Genomic DNA, 7,287 nt, shown 5'->3' with positions numbered 1-7,287 from the left:
AAAAAACTATTCCTGGATTAATCCTGCATTATCAGAATATGACAACTCTCTCTCTCTCTCTCTCTCTCTCTCTCACACACACACACACACACACACAGAGTCTCATTATGTTTTGTTTTTCCACTGATGCAGAATGTATCTCATGTTTCAGCTTAAGCTTTTAAAGGCCTGTAAAATATGGTTGAATTTGACTTCAGAATATATGAATGTTGAACACAACAACTGTAGCTACATGTTGTTGTTGTTGTTGTTGTTGTTGTTGTTAACCTTTATTTATAAAGCGCTGTAAATTTACACAGAGCTGTACATACAATCTTTTTAACTGGACAGGTCTCTGCCCTCAGGCTTACCATCTAAAAAGACACGACACAAAGGGAGTGGTGGTGGGAAAGGGGCCTCTCTAGTAGGATAATACATATAAAATACATAGCAATACAGGAAATGATTCAATAAAACAGGCAACAAAAGAACATCAAATAGCAAGTGACAATTATGCAATGCCTGGGAACGCTGTTGCAGTACTGCTCATAATACTGCTCTTGACATTTTCTGCACCATGGAGGATATTCTCCTTTCGACAGATCACAAACATCACTATTGTCCTCTTCCAGAACTATGCCACCATTTTCTACATTATCTACAAGGAATTTTAAAAGGAGTTTTAAATTGTTCATTAAGGTGCGGGACAGACCGCCCCAAAACAGCAGGCTGCCAGCAGCCTAATTCCCTCCAGAGTGAAGCCACAGCCTCCAAACCATGCGGCTTCCCTCCAGAGGAAAAAGAACCCGGAAAAAACAGGTTCTTTTTGCACTGAAGAGCAGATGTCACAATTGCGCCAATGGTGCACTCGCAACGTAAGTCATGCACCATGCAGACACCACGCGACACTTACGTCACAATGGCTGGGCCATGTATACAGGACGCTACCACTGTTACACCGCCACGCTGTGCTAGGGTTAGGGACTGTCTGGTTGCCACGCGGCCCCTAACCCTAAACTCGGTGCCAGCATGGCACATTTGAGTGGTCTGTCACTTTGTTTTTAACTCTGTGCATTTAATTTTAGAGTAATATCTGATTTATTGATTGATTTACAAATATGTATAAACAGCTTCAAAGTGAAGCTTTCAAAGCAGTATACAGAAATAATAAAATATTATCTACACAATACACAAAATTTAAACATGTTGGTAGGCAGTTATGAGGTCATAAGCTAAACTTACAACCTGTTTACTGTTTTGTATTCACATTTACAATCATGGCACCATGGGCATGACCACAAGAGACCCTAAAATCCAGGTAGCCATATTGAACACATAAAGTCTATGACACAGGTGAGCAGAGCATTGAGGGAAAGTTTGAGCTGTCTTCCACCAGGAAGCTACAATACAACAAGGAGTTGTAACCTGTTTCACTGCACCATACCTCACTGGTGGTAGTGGACTGAACATATCATCTGTCAGTGCCCTGCTCGCCAATGCCACATAATTCATTTGCCTTGTACAGCTGCCTGCCTTTTAAGGTGGGTTTTAGGGGGTTGGTTCAGAAGATGGAGCATAGCTACAGCATTGTAGTTATGTGTTCCATGCATGATCTCATCCTATAATTATCTTTCCCATAAAATAGGTGGTAGGTTGGACTATATGACTTGCATAAATTGCAAAGTTTCTAAATGCATCTAGAACTAATAGTGGATGATGCTTAACAAATACCAGAAGACTTCGGTGTTACTTTGCTGTAGTATGTATGTTGCTTGCAATTGTACGGCTTTATACTGGATTTTGCATTGTTTTTATATTTGTTTACTGCAGAAGAATGACAGAACTTTGTAATGGAGCAATATACAGATGTTATAAATAGGTAAGCAAAGAATACTGTTTCATAGCTGGCACAGTCCTTACATTGAGGAACAATTCTGACTGAACATGATGCTAACAAATTGAAAGTAATTATGTGTGACAAGTGACTTTTAGGGATAACGAGCATACTGCCATACCTTTTAACAAAATACAGGTACTGGTAACTTTACCACCACCACCACCCAATTTTCTTACCTAGCTAGGTTTTTTTAAAAGACACCACTATCTATTAAGGTAAAAACTTGCTGAAAATGAGGCAAGCAGGCAGCCTTTCTAACTTTTCAAGATCTGCATTTTGATGGGGAACTACAATTCCCATCACTTCTAGCTAGCCAAATGAATGTTACTGTAGCCCAACAACTTATATGTGTCCCACTCCTGTTCTTGACCATAATAGTTATATATGGTATATTATAAAAATGTAGATTACATCCTGTTTCCCGAAACTTTGGCTTGGAAATAAATACCATTGCTTTCAACCCCTTCCACATGACACAGTTGGTTCTCTCTAGATGAAACTGAAGTTGGTTCCAAGATCTTATTAAATAAAGAGCTTAATGAGCAGCCATAATGAGAAACTGAAACTCCCATGACTTTTCACCTGCTCTAATGGTGCAAGGAACACACACCCAAAGAAAATATTTGTTCAAGTTGAATAAGCAGGGCTGGATCAATATGATTGTTACCTGAAATAAAAACAAAGATGGTATCTCCCTCCATTTAAATATATAAAAACTACCTTAAAAATTAATTCTGAATTCAGTACTGACAACATTAAAGCATTTTCTATTGCAGTTGAAGGCAGGATGGGGTGTCCAGGGTATAACGGCACAGACACACAGACATAGACACACTGCTTTCCACACAACCCAGCTATCTACCATCGAAAGTTGTTGCTTCACAGTCTCTAAGACGGGACCTGCAAACAGGATTAGTTTCCATTTGCTCAATGATTCCCTAACTTTGAGCCAAGGCTATTGCAACATGATGAGAATTTTAGAGTTCAGAGAAGTAGCACATGCCAATTTTGCTAGTTATCTATACCCCAGCCTGACATTCCTATTTCTCTCTCATCAAAAAAATACTATAGCTGAGCAAGGTAGGCAAGTGAATGGTTTCTGGGGTACAAAACCTCAAGAGATCCGGTTGAAGTAGTTATATTCTCGTTTTTACTCCCGGGTAGGCTTGCCATATCCCGCCTGGGGGCGGGACTTTCCTGGTTTGGGGCGGGTCCGCATGGTCCTGCCCCGGTTTGGCCCCGCCCCCGGGATTCCCCCCCAGCAAGGCCCTGGAGGCAGCTCCGCGATCGTGCTGCCAAAAACCGGGCCGCGCAGCCTGGGGCGGAGGAGGCGAAGGGGGAAGCCCCGCCCCACCCTCCCCGCCTCCCAGCGCAGCGCGGCCCCACCCCACCCCACCCTCCCCGCCGTCCTGCACGGCTGTGCGCCACCCTCCCCGCCTCCCTGCGTGGCATAGCCTAGAGAGCAGGTCTTCAGGACACCTGCCAGTCAGAGCTTTTGCCCACCCACGTTGGTATATATGCCCTGCAAGAGGCATTACTTTCCAGGTTACAGTGAGAAAAGAAAAAAAAAGGCCGTAAATCATTCATGTTTCACTGGGAGTCTAAATGCCTCATCTTTTCAATGTCTACCACTCAGTATTGTTGTAATTCTTTATCACAGGATCGTTTTTGAGGTCCTAAACACCTTTACTTGTAATATGCAAATTTCTCCCGAAGCTGACCAATGGGAAAGAAGCAATCAGCCCTCCCTTTGGGTTGGTTTTCAATGGCTTGGTGAAGGAAGAGATTTTGCCTTGCAAGTTGCTGGTAAATAATAGAAGGCTTTGGGGTAGCAAAAGGCTGCAGAAATAGTTTGACCCCCCCCCCTTAAACATCTATGTCTCAGTGCTATGGGATTCTGGGAATTGTAGTTTCTTGTGGCACCAGAGCTCTCTTGACAAAAGGAGGCTGAATGGTCCACAGAGCTACAGTTCCCAGGATTCCATAGCCTTGAGGAGGAGCAGGAGGAGGAGGAGGAGGTGGTGGTGGTGGTGGTAAGTGGCCAGAGGCCTCAAGTTTTTTTAAATTTTATTTTGCATGCTTTTAATGTTAAAAATAATTAAATAAATAAAATATTTTTTATAACCCACCTTTCCACAGATCAAGGCGGGTTACAACATATAAAAACAACAAGTCTCCCTTGTTTTGGTGGTGGTGGTGGTGATGATGATGATGATGATGATGATGATGATGATGATATGAGTCAGCTTCAGAGGCTCCTGCAGTGAGCTGCATATAAACGATGACCACCAGAGTGCCACAACACTGCCCGCCATCTGGGCAGGCAGGCGGCATGACGCTGGCTTCAGGGTGACATAGGGGCATGTGTCATCTAAATGCTACACCCCCATGCCACCTCCAAGCCAACGTATTATGCCTGTTTGTTTTGCCCCTAAGTTAAAAACCCCTTTTCCCCAACTGAGGATGTGTAGAAAAGGAAAAGGAAGATATAGGCGGTTTACAGACTACTCAAAAAGGGCGGCCTGCCCTCGCCTCTGTTTCCGCTGCCAGAAAGCTTCAGCCTCCAAATGGCTTCTTTTTCTGGCGCCCTTGTGACGCCACAAGGTGCCAATGGTGCACTTGCAACATCACAAGTGCACTGGGATGTGCAGACGCTAGGCGTCTGTCCATCACGTCAAAATGGCGGCACCCATGTAGAATGGGTGCCGCCATTTTGTACGTACTGTGTACGTACTAGGATTGGGGGCATCTGAAAGAGATGCCCCCGGACAACCCTAGTACGTACACAGTACGTACTAGGGTGCCCTTCTGGAAAGGGCCATAGTATTTCTGTTGTATCCTGATCTACAGCCTGCTAATTTCTTTAACCAAGAAGCTAATGCCTGAGTTTGAATAATTCCTTCCCCTTCCCAATGCCCCCCCCCCCCCCCCGCTTTGGTATCATCATGCCTTTTAGCTTGTGAACCCATAATATGCTGTTTGTTGTAAATCGCTGAGAGTCTTTCATGTGATAAAAAAGCAAAAATGGTTTAAGGAAAAATAAAATACCTGTGAGATTATTTCCTGTGATATCCACCAGCACTGTCTACTGGCTGAAATATTTTATTATATGATTGTAGGGGGCTATTAGCTTACAGTTGTAAACCGCTTAGACTCTGTTAGTTCAGTATGAAGTGGTATACTGTATAAATGAAGCTGTTTGTTTTGTTTTGATGGCCCCAGGATATATTTGGGAATAAGATACTGAGGAGTTGCACCCTGAAAAAAGCTTTGGGACACTGTGGACCTGACACCAAGGATATGCACGGACCACACTGCCAAATTTTGTGACCCACACCCATTGCCAAATTTCCTGATCCAGTACTCAAATTTGGTGGTTGGAGGTGGATCAAAATAGCTGCCCTCCCCCTGATAAGAATAATAGAATAATAGAGTTGGAAAAGTTCAGTAGGGACATCCAGTCCAACCCCCTGCCATGCAGGAAATCTCAATCAAAGCATCCCCGACAGATGGTCATCCAGCCTCTGTTTAAAGAGCTCCAAGGAAGGATACTCCACTACACTCCAAGGGAGTGTGTTCCATTGTCAAACAGCTCTCACTCTCAGAAGTTCCTCCTAATGTTGATGTGGAATCTCTTTTCCTGGAGCTTGCAGCCATTGCACCGGGTCCTAGTCTCTGGAACAGCAGAAAACAAGCTTGCTCTTTCCTCAATGTGACATCCCTTCAAATATTTAAACAGGGCTATCATATAACCTCTTAACCTTCTCTTCTGCAAGTTAAACATCACCAGTTCCCTAAGTCGTTCGTCAAAGGGCATGGTTTCCAGACCCTTCAGCATTTTAGTCGCCCTCCTTTGGACATGCTCCAGTTTCTCAATGTCCTTTTTAAATTGTGGTGCCCAGAACTGGACACGATATTCCAGGTGGGGCCTGACCAGAACAGAATAGAGTGGCACTATTACTTTCCTTGATCTAGACACTATATTTCTATTGATGCAGCCTAAAATTGCATTGGCCTTGTTAGCTGCTGCATCGCACTGTCATCTCATGTTCAACTTGTGGTCTACTTGGACTCCCAGATCTCTTTCACGTGTAGTCTTGTTCAGCCAGGTTTCCCCCATCCTATATCTGTGCATTTCATTTTTCCGCCCTAAGTGCAGTATCTTACATTTCTCCCTGTTGAAATTCATTTTGTTAGCTTTGGCCCAGCTTTCTAATCTGAGATCATTTTGAATTTTGATCCTGTTCTCTGGGGTATTAGTTATTCCTGCTAGTTTGGTGTCATCTACAAATTTGATAAGTATTCTGTCATCCAAGTCATTGATAAAGATGTTGAATAGCACTGGACCCAGGACAGAGCCCTGTGGGACCCCACTGGTCACTTCTCTCCAGGATGAAAAGGAGCCATTGTTGAGCAACTTTTGTGTTCGGCCAGTCAACCAGTTACAAGTCAATGTAACAGTTACCTTGTCTAGCCCACATTTTACAAGCTTGTTTGCAAGAATGTCATGGGGAACCTTGTCAAAGGCCTTGAAAAGTTCAGTAGGGCATCCAGTCCAACCCCCCTGCAGCGGAATCTCAATCCAACACCATCCCCGCACAGCTGGTCATCCAGCCTCTGTTTAAAGAGCTCAAGGACGGTTACTCCACTACACTCCTAAGGAGTTGTTTCACGTCTAACAGCTCTCCACTCTCAGAAGTTCCTCCTAATGTCCTGCTGTGGATATCTTTTCCCTGGAGCTTGCCAGCCATTGCACCGGTCCTAGTCCGAACAGCCGACAAAACAAGCTTGTCTTTCCTCAATGTGACATCCCTTCAACTATTTAAACCGGGGCTCTTCATATACACCTCTTAACCTTCTCTTCTGCAGTTACAACATCACCCGTTCCCTAAGTCGTTCGTCACGGGCACTGGTTCCAGACCCTTCGCTTTAGTCGCCCTCCTTTACATGCTCCAGTTTCTCAAGTCCTTTAACTTGTGGTGCCTCAGAACTGGTACACAATCATTCCGGTTGGGGCCTGACCAGAACAGATAGAGTCGGCCACTATTACTTTCCTTGACTTAGACCCTAATTCTATGATGCCGCTTAACATTGCATTGGCCTTTAGCTGCTGCATCGCACTGTCTCTCCTGTTCAACTGTCGGTCTACTTGGACTCCAGATCTCCCACGTGTTCTTGTTTCAGCAGGTTTCTCCCATCCTCATATCTGTGCATTTCATTTTTCCTGCCCTAAGTGCATATCTTCCATTTCTCCCTGTTGAAATTTCATTTGTTAGCTTTGCCCAGCTTTCTAATTTCTGAGATCATTTGATTTTGATCCTGTCTCTGGGTATAGTATCCTCTAGTTTGGTGTCATCTACAAATTGATAATCTTCTGTATCCAAGTCATTGATAAAGATGTTGATAGCACT

The sequence above is a fragment of the Sceloporus undulatus genome, chromosome 1 (assembly GCF_019175285.1).
Source record: "Sceloporus undulatus isolate JIND9_A2432 ecotype Alabama chromosome 1, SceUnd_v1.1, whole genome shotgun sequence".
In the NCBI taxonomy this organism is placed as follows: domain Eukaryota; kingdom Metazoa; phylum Chordata; class Lepidosauria; order Squamata; family Phrynosomatidae; genus Sceloporus; species Sceloporus undulatus.
This window is presented reverse-complemented; position numbering follows the sequence as displayed.